General features: G+C 46.1%; 1 protein-coding gene across 2 annotated transcripts in view; it reads right to left on the bottom strand.

Annotated features, from left to right (window-relative positions):
* Positions 1-8,912, bottom strand: part of LOC142905328 (uncharacterized) — a 34,813-nt gene extending 25,901 nt beyond the window's left edge. Inside the window, exon 1 of one of the 2 annotated variants that reach the window (XM_076062172.1) lies at positions 8,619-8,912. The gene's annotated coding sequence lies outside the window, so the exon portion shown is untranslated. The remainder of the gene's footprint in view (positions 1-8,618) is intronic. The other variant, XM_076062171.1, reaches the window with a different exon arrangement.
* Positions 8,913-20,742: the final 11,830 nt, after the last annotated feature.

The following is a 20,742-nucleotide window of genomic DNA, read 5'->3' as shown; positions in this document are numbered from 1 at the left end:
ACGGTGTGGTGATTAGACCACTAAGCTAGACACATTGTCAAGGCCCCAAGTGAATCACTCAACAACAACACCACGGTGTGGTGATTAGACCACTAAGCTAGACACATTGTCAAGGCCCCAAGTGAATCACTCAACAACAACAAGAACACCACGGTGTGGTGATTAGACCACTAAGCTAGACGCATTGTCAAGGCCCCAAGTGAATCAATCAACAACAACAACACGGTCTGGTGATTAGACCACTAAGCTAGACACATTGTCAAGGCCCCAAGTGAATCACTCAACAACAACAACAACACCACGGTGTGGTGATTAGACCACTAAGCTAGACACATTGTCAAGGCCCCAAGTGAATCACTCAACAACAACAAAACAACACGGTGTGGTGATTAGACCACTAAGCTAGACACATTGTCAAGGCCCCAAGTGAATCACTCAACAACAACAACACCATGGTGTGGTGATTAGACCACTAAGCTAGACACATTGTCAAGGTCCCAAGTGAATCACTCAACAACAACAACACAGTGTGGTGATTAGACCACTAAGCTAGACACATTGTCAAGGCCACAAGTGAATCACTCAACAACAACATGGTGTGGTGATTAGACCACTAAGCTAGACACATTGTCAAGGCCCCAAGTGAATCACTCAACAACAACTACACGGTGTGGTGATTAGACCACTAAGCTAGACACATTGTCAAGGCCCCAAGTGAATCACTCAACAACAACAACAACACGGTGTGGTGATTAGACCACTAAGCTAGACACATTGTCAAGGCCCCAAGTGAATCACTCAACAACAACAACACTGTGTGGTGATTAGACCACTAAGCTAGACACATTGTCAAGGCCCCAAGTGAATCACTCAACAACACGGTGTGGTGATTAGACCACTAAGCTAGACACATTGTCAAGGCCCCAAGTGAATCACTCAACAACAACATGGTGTGGTGATTAGACCACTAAGCTAGACACATTGTCAAGGCCCCAAGTGAATCACTCAACAACAACTACACGGTGTGGTGATTAGACCACTAAGCTAGACACATTGTCAAGGCCCCAAGTGAATCACTCAACAACAACAACACCACGGTGTGGTGATTAGACCACTAAGCTAGACACATTGTCAAGGCCCCAAGTGAATCACTCAACAACAACAAGGTGTGGTGATTAGACCACTAAGCTAGACACATTGTCAAGGCCCCAAGTGAATCACTCAACAACAACAACACTGTGTGGTGATTAGGCCACTAAGCTAGACACATTGTCAAGGCCCCAAGTGAATCACTCAACAACACGGTGTGGTGATTAGACCACTAAGCTAGACACATTGTCAAGGCCCCAAGTGAATTACTCACCAACAACAACAACACCACGGTGTGGTGATTAGACCACTAAGCTAGACGCATTGTCAAGGCCCCAAGTGAATCACTCAACAACAACAACACCAAGGTGTGGTGATTAGACCACTAAGCTAGACACATTGTCAAGGCCCCAAGTGAATCACTCAACAACAACAACACCAAGGTGTGGTGATTAAACCACTAAGCTAGACACATTGTCAAGGCCCCAAGTGAATCACTCAACAACAACACCAAGGTGTGGTGATTAGACCACTAAGCTAGACGCATTGTCAAGGCCCCTAGTGAATCACTCAACAACAACAACACCAAGGTGTGGTGATTAGACCACTAAGCTAGACGCATTGTCAAGGCCCCAAGTGAATCACTCAACAACAACAAAACAACACGGTGTGGTGATTAGACCACTAAGCTAGACACATTGTCAAGGCCCCAAGTGAATCACTCAACAACAACACCACGGTGTGGTGATTAGACCACTAAGCTAGACACATTGTCAAGGCCCCAAGTGAATCACTCAACAACAACAAGAACACCACGGTGTGGTGATTAGACCACTAAGCTAGACGCATTGTCAAGGCCCCAAGTGAATCAATCAACAACAACAACACGGTCTGGTGATTAGACCACTAAGCTAGACACATTGTCAAGGCCCCAAGTGAATCACTCAACAACAACAACACCACGGTGTGGTGATTAGACCACTAAGCTAGACACATTGTCAAGGTCCCAAGTGAATCACTCAACAACAACATGGTGTGGTGATTAGACCACTAAGCTAGACACATTGTCAAGGCCCCAAGTGAATCACTCAACAACAACAACACAGTGTGGTGATTAGACCACTAAGCTAGACACATTGTCAAGGCCCCAAGTGAATCACTCAACAACAACAACACTGTGTGGTGATTAGACCACTAAGCTAGACACATTGTCAAGGCCCCAAGTGAATCACTCAACAACACGGTGTGGTGATTAGACCACTAAGCTAGACACATTGTCAAGGCCCCAAGTGAATCACTCAACAACAACATGGTGTGGTGATTAGACCACTAAGCTAGACACATTGTCAAGGCCCCAAGTGAATCACTCAACAACAACTACACGGTGTGGTGATTAGACCACTAAGCTAGACACATTGTCAAGGCCCCAAGTGAATCACTCAACAACAACAACACCACGGTGTGGTGATTAGACCACTAAGCTAGACACATTGTCAAGGCCCCAAGTGGATCACTCAACAACAACAACACTGTGTGGTGATTAGACCACTAAGCTAGACACATTGTCAAGGCCCCAAGTGAATCACTCAACAACAACACCACGGTGTGGTGATTAGACCACTAAGCTAGACACATTGTCAAGGCCCCAAGTGAATCACTCAACAACAACAAGGTGTGGTGATTAGACCACTAAGCTAGACACATTGTCAAGGCCCCAAGTGAATCACTCAACAACAACAACAACACTGTGTGGTGATTAGGCCACTAAGCTAGACACATTGTCAAGGCCCCAAGTGAATCACTCAACAACACGGTGTGGTGATTAGACCACTAAGCTAGACACATTGTCAAGGCCCCAAGTGAATTACTCACCAACAACAACAACACCACGGTGTGGTGATTAGACCACTAAGCTAGACGCATTGTCAAGGCCCCAAGTGAATCACTCAACAACAACAACACCAAGGTGTGGTGATTAGACCACTAAGCTAGACACATTGTCAAGGCCCCAAGTGAATCACTCAACAACAACAACACCAAGGTGTGGTGATTAAACCACTAAGCTAGACACATTGTCAAGGCCCCAAGTGAATCACTCAACAACAACACCAAGGTGTGGTGATTAGACCACTAAGCTAGACACATTGTCAAGGCCCCAAGTGAATCACTCAACAACAACACCACGGTGTGGTGATTAGACCACTAAGCTAGACACATTGTCAAGGCTCCAAGTGAATCACTCAACAACAACAAGGTGTGGTGATTAGACCACTAAGCTAGACACATTGTCAAGGCCCCAAGTGAATCACTCAACAACAACAACAACACTGTGTGGTGATTAGGCCACTAAGCTAGACACATTGTCAAGGCCCCAAGTGAATCACTCAACAACACGGTGTGGTGATTAGACCACTAAGCTAGACACATTGTCAAGGCCCCAAGTGAATTACTCACCAACAACAACAACACCACGGTGTGGTGATTAGACCACTAAGCTAGACGCATTGTCAAGGCCCCAAGTGAATCACTCAACAACAACAACACCAAGGTGTGGTGATTAGACCACTAAGCTAGACACATTGTCAAGGCCCCAAGTGAATCACTCAACAACAACAACACCAAGGTGTGGTGATTAAACCACTAAGCTAGACACATTGTCAAGGCCCCAAGTGAATCACTCAACAACAACACCAAGGTGTGGTGATTAGACCACTAAGCTAGACGCATTGTCAAGGCCCCTAGTGAATCACTCAACAACAACAACACCAAGGTGTGGTGATTAGACCACTAAGCTAGACGCATTGTCAAGGCCCCAAGTGAATCACTCAACAACAACAAAACAACACGGTGTGGTGATTAGACCACTAAGCTAGACACATTGTCAAGGCCCCAAGTGAATCACTCAACAACAACACCACGGTGTGGTGATTAGACCACTAAGCTAGACACATTGTCAAGGCCCCAAGTGAATCACTCAACAACAACAAGAACACCACGGTGTGGTGATTAGACCACTAAGCTAGACGCATTGTCAAGGCCCCAAGTGAATCAATCAACAACAACAACACGGTCTGGTGATTCGACCACTAAGCTAGACACATTGTCAAGGCCCCAAGTGAATCACTCAACAACAACAACACCACGGTGTGGTGATTAGACCACTAAGCTAGACACATTGTCAAGGTCCCAAGTGAATCACTCAACAACAACATGGTGTGGTGATTAGACCACTAAGCTAGACACATTGTCAAGGCCCCAAGTGAATCACTCAACAACAACAACACAGTGTGGTGATTAGACCACTAAGCTAGACACATTGTCAAGGCCCCAAGTGAATCACTCAACAACAACAACACTGTGTGGTGATTAGACCACTAAGCTAGACACATTGTCAAGGCCCCAAGTGAATCACTCAACAACACGGTGTGGTGATTAGACCACTAAGCTAGACACATTGTCAAGGCCCCAAGTGAATCACTCAACAACAACATGGTGTGGTGATTAGACCACTAAGCTAGACACATTGTCAAGGCCCCAAGTGAATCACTCAACAACAACTACACGGTGTGGTGATTAGACCACTAAGCTAGACACATTGTCAAGGCCCCAAGTGAATCACTCAACAACAACAACACCACGGTGTGGTGATTAGACCACTAAGCTAGACACATTGTCAAGGCCCCAAGTGGATCACTCAACAACAACAACACTGTGTGGTGATTAGACCACTAAGCTAGACACATTGTCAAGGCCCCAAGTGAATCACTCAACAACAACACCACGGTGTGGTGATTAGACCACTAAGCTAGACACATTGTCAAGGCCCCAAGTGAATCACTCAACAACAACAAGGTGTGGTGATTAGACCACTAAGCTAGACACATTGTCAAGGCCCCAAGTGAATCACTCAACAACAACAACAACACTGTGTGGTGATTAGGCCACTAAGCTAGACACATTGTCAAGGCCCCAAGTGAATCACTCAACAACACGGTGTGGTGATTAGACCACTAAGCTAGACACATTGTCAAGGCCCCAAGTGAATTACTCACCAACAACAACAACACCACGGTGTGGTGATTAGACCACTAAGCTAGACGCATTGTCAAGGCCCCAAGTGAATCACTCAACAACAACAACACCAAGGTGTGGTGATTAGACCACTAAGCTAGACACATTGTCAAGGCCCCAAGTGAATCACTCAACAACAACAACACCAAGGTGTGGTGATTAAACCACTAAGCTAGACACATTGTCAAGGCCCCAAGTGAATCACTCAACAACAACACCAAGGTGTGGTGATTAGACCACTAAGCTAGACGCATTGTCAAGGCCCCTAGTGAATCACTCAACAACAACAACACCAAGGTGTGGTGATTAGACCACTAAGCTAGACGCATTGTCAAGGCCCCAAGTGAATCACTCAACAACAACAAAACAACACGGTGTGGTGATTAGACCACTAAGCTAGACACCTTGTCAAGGCCCCAAGTGAATCACTCAACAACAACACCACGGTGTGGTGATTAGACCACTAAGCTAGACACATTGTCAAGGCCCCAAGTGAATCACTCAACAACAACAAGAACACCACGGTGTGGTGATTAGACCACTAAGCTAGACGCATTGTCAAGGCCCCAAGTGAATCAATCAACAACAACAACACGGTCTGGTGATTAGACCACTAAGCTAGACACATTGTCAAGGCCCCAAGTGAATCACTCAACAACAACAACACCACGGTGTGGTGATTAGACCACTAAGCTAGACACATTGTCAAGGTCCCAAGTGAATCACTCAACAACAACATGGTGTGGTGATTAGACCACTAAGCTAGACACATTGTCAAGGCCCCAAGTGAATCACTCAACAACAACTACACAGTGTGGTGATTAGACCACTAAGCTAGACACATTGTCAAGGCCCCAAGTGAATCACTCAACAACAACAACAACACGGTGTGGTGATTAGACCACTAAGCTAGACACATTGTCAAGGCCCCAAGTGAATCACTCAACAACAACAACACTGTGTGGTGATTAGACCACTAAGCTAGACACATTGTCAAGGCCCCAAGTGAATCACTCAACAACATGGTGTGGTGATTAGACCACTAAGCTAGACACATTGTCAAGGCCCCAAGTGAATCACTCAACAACAACATGGTGTGGTGATTAGACCACTAAGCTAGACACATTGTCAAGGCCCCAAGTGAATCACTCAACAACAACTACACGGTGTGGTGATTAGACCACTAAGCTAGTCACATTGTCAAGGCCCCAAGTGAATCACTCAACAACAACAACACCACGGTGTGGTGATTAGACCACTAAGCTAGACACATTGTCAAGGCCCCAAGTGGATCACTCAACAACAACAACACTGTGTGGTGATTAGACCACTAAGCTAGACACATTGTCAAGGCCCCAAGTGAATCACTCAACAACAACACCACGGTGTGGTGATTAGACCACTAAGCTAGACACATTGTCAAGGCCCCAAGTGAATCACTCAACAACAACAAGGTGTGGTGATTAGACCACTAAGCTAGACACATTGTCAAGGCCCCAAGTGAATCACTCAACAACAACAACACTGTGTGGTGATTAGGCCACTAAGCTAGACACATTGTCAAGGCCCCAAGTGAATCACTCAACAACACGGTGTGGTGATTAGACCACTAAGCTAGACACATTGTCAAGGCCCCAAGTGAATTACTCACCAACAACAACAACAACACCACGGTGTGGTGATTAGACCACTAAGCTAGACGCATTGTCAAGGCCCCAAGTGAATCACTCAACAACAACAACAACACTGTGTGGTGATTAGACCACTAAGCTAGACACATTGTCAAGGCCCCAAGTGAATCACTCAACAACAACAACAACACTGTGTGGTGATTAGACCACTAAGCTAGACACATTGTCAAGGCCCCAAGTGAATCACTCAACAACAACAACACCAAGGTGTGGTGATTAGACCACTAAGCTAGACACATTGTCAAGGCCCCAAGTGAATCACTCAACAACAACAACAACACCAAGGTGTGGTGATTAGACCACTAAGCTAGACACATTGTCAAGGCCCCAAGTGAATCACTCAACAACAACACCAAGGTGTGGTGATTAGACCACTAAGCTAGACGCATTGTCAAGGCCCCAAGTGAATCACTCAACAACAACACCAAGGTGTGGTGATTAGACCATTAAGCTAGACGCATTGTCAAGGCCCCAAGTGAATCACTCAACAACAACAACACCACGGTGTGGTGATTAGACCACTAAGCTAGACGCATTGTCAAGGCCCCAAGTGAATCACTCAACAACAACAACACCACGGTGTGGTGATTAGACCACTAAGCTAGACACATTGTCAAGGCCCCAAGTGAATCACTCAACAACAACAACACCAAGGTGTGGTGATTAGACCACTAAGCTAGACACATTGTCAAGGCCCCAAGTGAATCACTCAACAACAACAACAACACAGTGTGGTGATTAGAACACTAAGCTAGACACATTGTCAAGGCCCCAAGTGAATCACTCAACAACAACACGGTGTGGTGATTAGACCACTAAGCTAGACACATTGTCAAGGCCCCAAGTGAATCACTCAACAACAACAACACCAAGGTGTGGTGATTAGACCACTAAGCTAGACACATTGTCAAGGCCCCAAGTGAATCACTCAACAACAACACCAAGGTGTGGTGATTAGACCACTAAGCTAGACACATTGTCAAGGCCCCAAGTGAATCACTCAACAACAACACCAACACGGTGTGGTGATTAGACCACTAAGCTAGACGCATTGTCAAGGCCCCAAGTGAATCACTCAACAACAACAACACCACGGTGTGGTGATTAGACCACTAAGCTAGACACATTGTCAAGGCCCCAAGTGAATCACTCAACAACAACACCAAGGTGTGGTGATTAGACCACTAAGCTAGACGCATTGTCAAGGCCCCAAGTGAATCACTCAACAACAACACCAAGGTGTGGTGATTAGACCATTAAGCTAGACGCATTGTCAAGGCCCCAAGTGAATCACTCAACAATCTCTCTCTGTAATGATGATGATGATGATCGTGAACAATGTCTCTCTGTAATGATGATGATGATCGTGAACAATCTCTCTCTGTAATGATGATGATGATCGTGAACAATGTCTCTCTGTAATGATGATGATCGTGAACAATCTCTCTCTGTAATAATGCTGATCGTGAACAATCTCTCTCTCCATAATGATGATGATCGTGAACAATCTCTCTCTCTGTAATGATGATCGTGAACAATCTCTCTCTGTAATGATGATGATCGTGAACAATCTCTCTCTGTAATGATGATGATGATCGTGAACAATCTCTCTCTGTAATGATGATGATCGTGAACAATCTCTCTCTGTAATGATGATGATCGTGAACAATCTCTCTCTGTAATGATGATCGTGAACAATCTCTCTGTAATGATGATGATGATCGTGACGTCTGGCACAGATGATGATAGAGTTAGGCCCAAATCAACCTTCGCGATGCTTTGATCCGCCGGCGATTGTAGGCGCAGGAGTCGCCTCGATTGTTGCGGCCTGTACGCCTTGCGGTATACTTCGTACAACTACAGACTCCTAAAGCAACTTAACGAGACGTGAAAGTTAAAACTTTTAAAAATAAAAACCTCCACCACCAAGCCGCGCTGCGTGAGTAGAATAGTGACGCTCGCGCGCCAAGAATCGACTCTTTAAATCGAGAGTAAAGGAATCGAAGGTTGTAGATTCCTTTAGAATCGGCCTATTCCCGTTTAATCGATGCCACAGACGCTCACCGGATATCGATTCTCGCCGGTCGTGCACCGTGCGATAAAGGTCCGTTACCCGAAACGTCGCCTGTTAAATATTGGTGATTAGACCACTAAGCTAGACACATTGTCAAGGCCCCAAGTGAATCACTCAACAACAACACCACGGTGTGGTGATTAGACCACTAAGCTAGACACATTGTCAAGGCACCAAGTGAATCACTCAACAACAACAAGAACACCACGGTGTGGTGATTAGACCACTAAGCTAGACGCATTGTCAAGGCCCCAAGTGAATCAATCAACAACAACAACACGGTCTGGTGATTAGACCACTAAGCTAGACACATTGTCAAGGCCCCAAGTGAATCACTCAACAACAACAACACCACGGTGTGGTGATTAGACCACTAAGCTAGACACATTGTCAAGGCCCCAAGTGAATCACTCAACAACAACAAAACAACAAGGTGTGGTGATTAGACCACTAAGCTAGACACATTGTCAAGGCCCCAAGTGAATCACTCAACAACAACAACACCATGGTGTGGTGATTAGACCACTAAGCTAGACACATTGTCAAGGTCCCAAGTGAATCACTCAACAACAACAACACAGTGTGGTGATTAGACCACTAAGCTAGACACATTGTCAAGGCCACAAGTGAATCACTCAACAACAACATGGTGTGGTGATTAGACCACTAAGCTAGACACATTGTCAAGGCACCAAGTGAATCACTCAACAACAACTACACAGTGTGGTGATTAGACCACTAAGCTAGACACATTGTCAAGGCCCCAAGTGAATCACTCAACAACAACAACACGGTGTGGTGATTAGACCACTAAGCTAGACACATTGTCAAGGCCCCAAGTGAATCACTCAACAACAACAACACTGTGTGGTGATTAGACCACTAAGCTAGACACATTGTCAAGGCCCCAAGTGAATCACTCAACAACACGGTGTGGTGATTAGACCACTAAGCTAGACACATTGTCAAGGCCCCAAGTGAATCACTCAACAACAACATGGTGTGGTGATTAGACCACTAAGCTAGACACATTGTCAAGGCCCCAAGTGAATCACTCAACAACAACTACACGGTGTGGTGATTAGACCACTAAGCTAGTCACATTGTCAAGGCCCCAAGTGAATCACTCAACAACAACAACACCACGGTGTGGTGATTAGACCACTAAGCTAGACACATTGTCAAGGCCCCAAGTGGATCACTCAACAACAACAACACTGTGTGGTGATTAGACCACTAAGCTAGACACATTGTCAAGGCCCCAAGTGAATCACTCAACAACAACACCACGGTGTGGTGATTAGACCACTAAGCTAGACACATTGTCAAGGCCCCAAGTGAATCACTCAACAACAACAAGGTGTGGTGATTAGACCACTAAGCTAGACACATTGTCAAGGCCCCAAGTGAATCACTCAACAACAACAACACTGTGTGGTGATTAGGCCACTAAGCTAGACACATTGTCAAGGCCCCAAGTGAATCACTCAACAACACGGTGTGGTGATTAGACCACTAAGCTAGACACATTGTCAAGGCCCCAAGTGAATAACTCACCAACAACAACAACACCACGGTGTGGTGATTAGACCACTAAGCTAGACGCATTGTCAAGGCCCCAAGTGAATCACTCAACAACAACAACAACACTGTGTGGTGATTAGACCACTAAGCTAGACACATTGTCAAGGCCCCAAGTGAATCACTCAACAACAACAACACTGTGTGGTGATTAGACCACTAAGCTAGACACATTGTCAAGGCCCCAAGTGAATCACTCAACAACAACAACACCAAGGTGTGGTGATTAGACCACTAAGCTAGACACATTGTCAAGGCCCCAAGTGAATCACTCAACAACAACACCAAGGTGTGGTGATTAGACCACTAAGCTAGACACATTGTCAAGGCCCCAAGTGAATCACTCAACAACAACAACACCAAGGTGTGGTGATTAGACCACTAAGCTAGACACATTGTCAAGGCCCCAAGTGAATCACTCAACAACAACACCAAGGTGTGGTGATTAGACCACTAAGCTAGACGCATTGTCAAGGCCCCAAGTGAATCACTCAACAACAACAACACCAAGGTGTGGTGATTAGACCATTAAGCTAGACGCATTGTCAAGGCCCCAAGTGAATCACTCAACAACAACAACACCACGGTGTGGTGATTAGACCACTAAGCTAGACGCATTGTCAAGGCCCCAAGTGAATCACTCAACAACAACAACACCACGGTGTGGTGATTAGACCACTAAGCTAGACACATTGTCAAGGCCCCAAGTGAATCACTCAACAACAACAACACCAAGGTGTGGTGATTAGACCACTAAGCTAGACACATTGTCAAGGCCCCAAGTGAATCACTCAACAACAACAACACAGTGTGGTGATTAGAACACTAAGCTAGACACATTGTCAAGGCCCCAAGTGAATCACTCAACAACAACACGGTGTGGTGATTAGACCACTAAGCTAGACACATTGTCAAGGCCCCAAGTGAATCACTCAACAACAACAACACCAAGGTGTGGTGATTAGACCACTAAGCTAGACACATTGTCAAGGCCCCAAGTGAATCACTCAACAACACGGTGTGGTGATTAGACCACTAAGCTAGACACATTGTCAAGGCCCCAAGTGAATTACTCACCAACAACAACAACACCACGGTGTGGTGATTAGACCACTAAGCTAGACGCATTGTCAAGGCCCCAAGTGAATCACTCAACAACAACAACACCAAGGTGTGGTGATTAGACCACTAAGCTAGACACATTGTCAAGGCCCCAAGTGAATCACTCAACAACAACAACACCAAGGTGTGGTGATTAAACCACTAAGCTAGACACATTGTCAAGGCCCCAAGTGAATCACTCAACAACAACACCAAGGTGTGGTGATTAGACCACTAAGCTAGACGCATTGTCAAGGCCCCTAGTGAATCACTCAACAACAACAACACCAAGGTGTGGTGATTAGACCACTAAGCTAGACGCATTGTCAAGGCCCCAAGTGAATCACTCAACAACAACAAAACAACACGGTGTGGTGATTAGACCACTAAGCTAGACACCTTGTCAAGGCCCCAAGTGAATCACTCAACAACAACACCACGGTGTGGTGATTAGACCACTAAGCTAGACACATTGTCAAGGCCCCAAGTGAATCACTCAACAACAACAAGAACACCACGGTGTGGTGATTAGACCACTAAGCTAGACGCATTGTCAAGGCCCCAAGTGAATCAATCAACAACAACAACACGGTCTGGTGATTAGACCACTAAGCTAGACACATTGTCAAGGCCCCAAGTGAATCACTCAACAACAACAACACCACGGTGTGGTGATTAGACCACTAAGCTAGACACATTGTCAAGGTCCCAAGTGAATCACTCAACAACAACATGGTGTGGTGATTAGACCACTAAGCTAGACACATTGTCAAGGCCCCAAGTGAATCACTCAACAACAACTACACAGTGTGGTGATTAGACCACTAAGCTAGACACATTGTCAAGGCCCCAAGTGAATCACTCAACAACAACAACAACACGGTGTGGTGATTAGACCACTAAGCTAGACACATTGTCAAGGCCCCAAGTGAATCACTCAACAACAACAACACTGTGTGGTGATTAGACCACTAAGCTAGACACATTGTCAAGGCCCCAAGTGAATCACTCAACAACATGGTGTGGTGATTAGACCACTAAGCTAGACACATTGTCAAGGCCCCAAGTGAATCACTCAACAACAACATGGTGTGGTGATTAGACCACTAAGCTAGACACATTGTCAAGGCCCCAAGTGAATCACTCAACAACAACTACACGGTGTGGTGATTAGACCACTAAGCTAGTCACATTGTCAAGGCCCCAAGTGAATCACTCAACAACAACAACACCACGGTGTGGTGATTAGACCACTAAGCTAGACACATTGTCAAGGCCCCAAGTGGATCACTCAACAACAACAACACTGTGTGGTGATTAGACCACTAAGCTAGACACATTGTCAAGGCCCCAAGTGAATCACTCAACAACAACACCACGGTGTGGTGATTAGACCACTAAGCTAGACACATTGTCAAGGCCCCAAGTGAATCACTCAACAACAACAAGGTGTGGTGATTAGACCACTAAGCTAGACACATTGTCAAGGCCCCAAGTGAATCACTCAACAACAACAACACTGTGTGGTGATTAGGCCACTAAGCTAGACACATTGTCAAGGCCCCAAGTGAATCACTCAACAACACGGTGTGGTGATTAGACCACTAAGCTAGACACATTGTCAAGGCCCCAAGTGAATTACTCACCAACAACAACAACAACACCACGGTGTGGTGATTAGACCACTAAGCTAGACGCATTGTCAAGGCCCCAAGTGAATCACTCAACAACAACAACAACACTGTGTGGTGATTAGACCACTAAGCTAGACACATTGTCAAGGCCCCAAGTGAATCACTCAACAACAACAACAACACTGTGTGGTGATTAGACCACTAAGCTAGACACATTGTCAAGGCCCCAAGTGAATCACTCAACAACAACAACACCAAGGTGTGGTGATTAGACCACTAAGCTAGACACATTGTCAAGGCCCCAAGTGAATCACTCAACAACAACAACAACACCAAGGTGTGGTGATTAGACCACTAAGCTAGACACATTGTCAAGGCCCCAAGTGAATCACTCAACAACAACACCAAGGTGTGGTGATTAGACCACTAAGCTAGACGCATTGTCAAGGCCCCAAGTGAATCACTCAACAACAACACCAAGGTGTGGTGATTAGACCATTAAGCTAGACGCATTGTCAAGGCCCCAAGTGAATCACTCAACAACAACAACACCACGGTGTGGTGATTAGACCACTAAGCTAGACGCATTGTCAAGGCCCCAAGTGAATCACTCAACAACAACAACACCACGGTGTGGTGATTAGACCACTAAGCTAGACACATTGTCAAGGCCCCAAGTGAATCACTCAACAACAACAACACCAAGGTGTGGTGATTAGACCACTAAGCTAGACACATTGTCAAGGCCCCAAGTGAATCACTCAACAACAACAACAACACAGTGTGGTGATTAGAACACTAAGCTAGACACATTGTCAAGGCCCCAAGTGAATCACTCAACAACAACACGGTGTGGTGATTAGACCACTAAGCTAGACACATTGTCAAGGCCCCAAGTGAATCACTCAACAACAACAACACCAAGGTGTGGTGATTAGACCACTAAGCTAGACACATTGTCAAGGCCCCAAGTGAATCACTCAACAACAACACCAAGGTGTGGTGATTAGACCACTAAGCTAGACACATTGTCAAGGCCCCAAGTGAATCACTCAACAACAACACCAACACGGTGTGGTGATTAGACCACTAAGCTAGACGCATTGTCAAGGCCCCAAGTGAATCACTCAACAACAACAACACCACGGTGTGGTGATTAGACCACTAAGCTAGACACATTGTCAAGGCCCCAAGTGAATCACTCAACAACAACACCAAGGTGTGGTGATTAGACCACTAAGCTAGACGCATTGTCAAGGCCCCAAGTGAATCACTCAACAACAACACCAAGGTGTGGTGATTAGACCATTAAGCTAGACGCATTGTCAAGGCCCCAAGTGAATCACTCAACAATCTCTCTCTGTAATGATGATGATGATGATCGTGAACAATGTCTCTCTGTAATGATGATGATGATCGTGAACAATCTCTCTCTGTAATGATGATGATGATCGTGAACAATGTCTCTCTGTAATGATGATGATCGTGAACAATCTCTCTCTGTAATAATGCTGATCGTGAACAATCTCTCTCTCCATAATGATGATGATCGTGAACAATCTCTCTCTCTGTAATGATGATCGTGAACAATCTCTCTCTGTAATGATGATGATCGTGAACAATCTCTCTCTGTAATGATGATGATGATCGTGAACAATCTCTCTCTGTAATGATGATGATCGTGAACAATCTCTCTCTGTAATGATGATGATCGTGAACAATCTCTCTCTGTAATGATGATCGTGAACAATCTCTCTGTAATGATGATGATGATCGTGACGTCTGGCACAGATGATGATAGAGTTAGGCCCAAATCAACCTTCGCGATGCTTTGATCCGCCGGCGATTGTAGGCGCAGGAGTCGCCTCGATTGTTGCGGCCTGTACGCCTTGCGGTATACTTCGTACAACTACAGACTCCTAAAGCAACTTAACGAGACGTGAAAGTTAAAACTTTTAAAAATAAAAACCTCCACCACCAAGCCGCGCTGCGTGAGTAGAATAGTGACGCTCGCGCGCCAAGAATCGACTCTTTAAATCGAGAGTAAAGGAATCGAAGGTTGTAGATTCCTTTAGAATCGGCCTATTCCCGTTTAATCGATGCCACAGACGCTCACCGGATATCGATTCTCGCCGGTCGTGCACCGTGCGATAAAGGTCCGTTACCCGAAACGTCGCCTGTTAAATATTGGTGATTAGACCACTAAGCTAGACACATTGTCAAGGCCCCAAGTGAATCACTCAACAACAACACCACGGTGTGGTGATTAGACCACTAAGCTAGACACATTGTCAAGGCACCAAGTGAATCACTCAACAACAACAAGAACACCACGGTGTGGTGATTAGACCACTAAGCTAGACGCATTGTCAAGGCCCCAAGTGAATCAATCAACAACAACAACACGGTCTGGTGATTAGACCACTAAGCTAGACACATTGTCAAGGCCCCAAGTGAATCACTCAACAACAACAACACCACGGTGTGGTGATTAGACCACTAAGCTAGACACATTGTCAAGGCCCCAAGTGAATCACTCAACAACAACAAAACAACAAGGTGTGGTGATTAGACCACTAAGCTAGACACATTGTCAAGGCCCCAAGTGAATCACTCAACAACAACAACACCATGGTGTGGTGATTAGACCACTAAGCTAGACACATTGTCAAGGTCCCAAGTGAATCACTCAACAACAACAACACAGTGTGGTGATTAGACCACTAAGCTAGACACATTGTCAAGGCCACAAGTGAATCACTCAACAACAACATGGTGTGGTGATTAGACCACTAAGCTAGACACATTGTCAAGGCCCCAAGTGAATCACTCAACAACAACTACACAGTGTGGTGATTAGACCACTAAGCTAGACACATTGTCAAGGCCCCAAGTGAATCACTCAACAACAACAACACGGTGTGGTGATTAGACCACTAAGCTAGACACATTGTCAAGGCCCCAAGTGAATCACTCAACAACAACAACACTGTGTGGTGATTAGACCACTAAGCTAGACACATTGTCAAGGCCCCAAGTGAATCACTCAACAACACGGTGTGGTGATTAGACCACTAAGCTAGACACATTGTCAAGGCCCCAAGTGAATCACTCAACAACAACATGGTGTGGTGATTAGACCACTAAGCTAGACACATTGTCAAGGCCCCAAGTGAATCACTCAACAACAACTACACGGTGTGGTGATTAGACCACTAAGCTAGTCACATTGTCAAGGCCCCAAGTGAATCACTCAACAACAACAACACCACGGTGTGGTGATTAGACCACTAAGCTAGACACATTGTCAAGGCCCCAAGTGGATCACTCAACAACAACAACACTGTGTGGTGATTAGACCACTAAGCTAGACACATTGTCAAGGCCCCAAGTGAATCACTCAACAACAACACCACGGTGTGGTGATTAGACCACTAAGCTAGACACATTGTCAAGGCCCCAAGTGAATCACTCAACAACAACAAGGTGTGGTGATTAGACCACTAAGCTAGACACATTGTCAAGGCCCCAAGTGAATCACTCAACAACAACAACACTGTGTGGTGATTAGGCCACTAAGCTAGACACATTGTCAAGGCCCCAAGTGAATCACTCAACAACACGGTGTGGTGATTAGACCACTAAGCTAGACACATTGTCAAGGCCCCAAGTGAATTACTCACCAACAACAACAACACCACGGTGTGGTGATTAGACCACTAAGCTAGACGCATTGTCAAGGCCCCAAGTGAATCACTCAACAACAACAACAACACTGTGTGGTGATTAGACCACTAAGCTAGACACATTGTCAAGGCCCCAAGTGAATCACTCAACAACAACAACACTGTGTGGTGATTAGACCACTAAGCTAGACACATTGTCAAGGCCCCAAGTGAATCACTCAACAACAACAACACCAAGGTGTGGTGATTAGACCACTAAGCTAGACACATTGTCAAGGCCCCAAGTGAATCACTCAACAACAACACCAAGGTGTGGTGATTAGACCACTAAGCTAGACACATTGTCAAGGCCCCAAGTGAATCACTCAACAACAACAACACCAAGGTGTGGTGATTAGACCACTAAGCTAGACACATTGTCAAGGCCCCAAGTGAATCACTCAACAACAACACCAAGGTGTGGTGATTAGACCACTAAGCTAGACGCATTGTCAAGGCCCCAAGTGAATCACTCAACAACAACAACACCAAGGTGTGGTGATTAGACCATTAAGCTAGACGCATTGTCAAGGCCCCAAGTGAATCACTCAACAACAACAACACCACGGTGTGGTGATTAGACCACTAAGCTAGACGCATTGTCAAGGCCCCAAGTGAATCACTCAACAACAACAACACCACGGTGTGGTGATTAGACCACTAAGCTAGACACATTGTCAAGGCCCCAAGTGAATCACTCAACAACAACAACACCAAGGTGTGGTGATTAGACCACTAAGCTAGACACATTGTCAAGGCCCCAAGTGAATCACTCAACAACAACAACACAGTGTGGTGATTAGAACACTAAGCTAGACACATTGTCAAGGCCCCAAGTGAATCACTCAACAACAACACGGTGTGGTGATTAGACCACTAAGCTAGACACATTGTCAAGGCCCCAAGTGAATCACTCAACAACAACAACACCAAGGTGTGGTGATTAGACCACTAAGCTAGACACATTGTCAAGGCCCCAAGTGAATCACTCAACAACAACACCAAGGTGTGGTGATTAGACCACTAAGCTAGACACATTGTCAAGGCCCCAAGTGAATCACTCAACAACAACACCAACACGGTGTGGTGATTAGACCACTAAGCTAGACGCATTGTCAAGGCCCCAAGTGAATCACTCAACAACAACAACACCACGGTGTGATGATTAGACCACTAAGCTAGACACATTGTCAAGGCCCCAAGTGAATCACTCAACAATCTCTCTCTGTAATGATGATGATCGTGAACAATGTCTCTCTGTAATGATGATGATGATCGTGAACAATGTCTCTCTGTAATGATGATGATCGTGAACAATCTCTCTCTGTAATAATGCTGATCGTGAACAATCTCTCTCTCCATAATGATGATGATCGTGAACAATCTCTCTCTCTCTGTAATGATGATCGTGAACAATCTCTCTCTGTAATGATGATGATCGTGAACAATCTCTCTCTGTAATGATGATGATCGTGAACAATCTCTCTCTGTAATGATGATGATCGTGAACAATCTCTCTCTGTAATGATGATGATCGTGAACAATCTCTTTCTGTAATGATGATCGTGAACAATCTCTCTGTAATGATGATGATGATCGTGACGTCTGGCACAGATGATGATAGAGTTAGGCCCAAATCAACCTTCGCGATGCTTTGATCCGCCGGCGATTGTAGGCGCAGGAGTCGCCTCGATTGTTGCGGCCTGTACGCCTTGCGGTATACTTCGTACAACTACAGACTCCTAAAGCAACTTAACGAGACGTGAAAGTTAAAACTTTTAAAAATAAAAACCTCCACCACCAAGCCGCGCTGCGTGAGTAGAATAGTGACGCTCGCGCGCCAAGAATCGACTCTTTAAATCGAGAGTAAAGGAATCGAAGGTTGTAGATTCCTTTAGAATCGGCCTATTCCCGTTTAATCGATGCCACAGACGCTCACCGGATATCGATTCTCGCCGGTCGTGCACCGTGCGATAAAGGTCCGTTACCCGAAACGTCGACTATTAAATATTATTCCCCCCCTTTTTAAAGCCGGAGTTAACGACGACTGACGCCGTTGAGTTCGGGTTTGGCTAATTGTGTTGTGTGCCCGTTGCTCCACTGCCAAACGCAGCGCCACCAAATCACGTGGTTAAGTAATCGATTTCAAATCGATAATCGCAAATCGAAACGACGATTTTCCAGCAGCGGCTTGGGGGCCATCGACTGAGGCGAACGTCACCGGTGGCGTTCACGTTCGGTGTGTGTGTGTCTGTGTGTATGTATGTGTGTGTCTGTGTGTGTCTGTGTATGTGTGTGTCTGTGTGTCTGTGTGTGTGTCTCTGTGTGTGTCTGTCTCTGTGTGTGTGTCTCTGTGTGTGTGTCTCTGTGTGTGTGTCTCTGTGTTGTGTCTGTCTGTGTGTGTGTCTGTGTGTGTGTCTGTGTGTGTCTCTGTGTGTCTCTGTCAGCCTCACGCAGCCCGTCAGGGAGACTACACGGGGGAGACATTTGTGTTGTGTTTGTGTCTCTGTGTGTGTCTCTGTCTGTGTATCTGTGTGTGTGTCTGTGTGTATCTGTGTGTGTCTCTGTGTGTTGTGTGTGTGTCTCTGTGTGTGATGTGTGTGTGTCTCTGTGTGTGTGTGTCTCTGTGTGTGATGTGTGTGTCTCTGTGTGTGTGTCTCTGTGTGTGTGTCTCTGTGTGTGTGTGGTCCCCCTTTTTAAGAAGGGGGACCACGCACAGACTGTAACAACTACAGGGGCATCTCACTCCTCAGTGTGCCGGGAAAGGTCCTGGCAAGGATTATTCAGCATCGCCTTGCCAGGCACGCTGAGGAGAGGCTTGCGGAGCCCCAATGCGGTTTCAGGAAAGGGCGGTCCTGCACAGATGCCATATTTTCTCTCCGTCTGCTACAGCAGAGGTGTAGGGAATTCCAACAAGACCTACATCTCTGCTTTATTGACCTGGTCAAGGCCTATGATACCATCAGTAGGCCTGGGCTCTGGGTCGTTCTTCGTGCTTTTGGAGTACCTGACCCTCTGCTCACGATCATTAAGGACCTTCATGATGGTGAGCGGGCCCGGGTAAAACAACGTGGCCGGGAGTCAGAGCCATTCCCTGTACACCTTGCGGTGCGACAGGGATGTCCTCTGGCTCCCACATTATTTAACATCTATTTTGACCACGTAGTTCGTGAAGCCTTCAATAGCTGTACCGGGGGAATCTCCTGGAGCGTGCCACTAAGAGGTGGGGCCTTACCATCAGCCCCACCAAAACTAAGCACCTGCCTGGGTATTTTGTACCATCGGACACTCCACCCCCACAACTCCCAATCGGTGATGGGGCAGTTGTGGAGAGAGTGGAGAGTTTCCCATACCTGGGCAGTGTGCTTATGACTGGCTCCAGTTTAACAGCAGAGGTCTCACTCCGAATCAGTCGAGCGGCAATATCTTTTCATCGGTTGCGTAACGCTGTGTGGAAGCTACCTGGTCTGTCGCTCCGCACTAAGCTTCAGGTCTTCTCGGCCACGGTCATTCCCTCCCTTCTCTACGCTTGCGAAACGTGGACCCCCCTAATGGAACATCTTCGCCGGTTAGAAACATTTAGGCTGGCCTGCCTACGATCCATCCTGGGTTTAACCAGACTGGATTGTGTGAGGAGCTCACAAATCCTTGAAAGATCTGGGCAGGGTCCCATCGGTGAGCTCCTCCGGCAGGCAAGGCTGCGATGGCTGGGTCATGTAGCCCGCATGCCCAGCCACCGCATGCCGAAACAGCTTTTGTTTGGCCGAATTGAGGGG

The sequence above is a fragment of the Petromyzon marinus genome, unplaced genomic scaffold (assembly GCF_048934315.1).
Source record: "Petromyzon marinus isolate PM22_M1 ecotype Great Lakes invasive population unplaced genomic scaffold, UKy_Petmar_22M1.pri1.0 PM_G_Scaffold_53, whole genome shotgun sequence".
In the NCBI taxonomy this organism is placed as follows: Eukaryota; Metazoa; Chordata; class Hyperoartia; order Petromyzontiformes; family Petromyzontidae; genus Petromyzon; species Petromyzon marinus.
The sequence above is the reverse complement of the archived record's forward strand: the minus strand, read 5'-3'. Positions and strand labels throughout refer to the sequence as shown.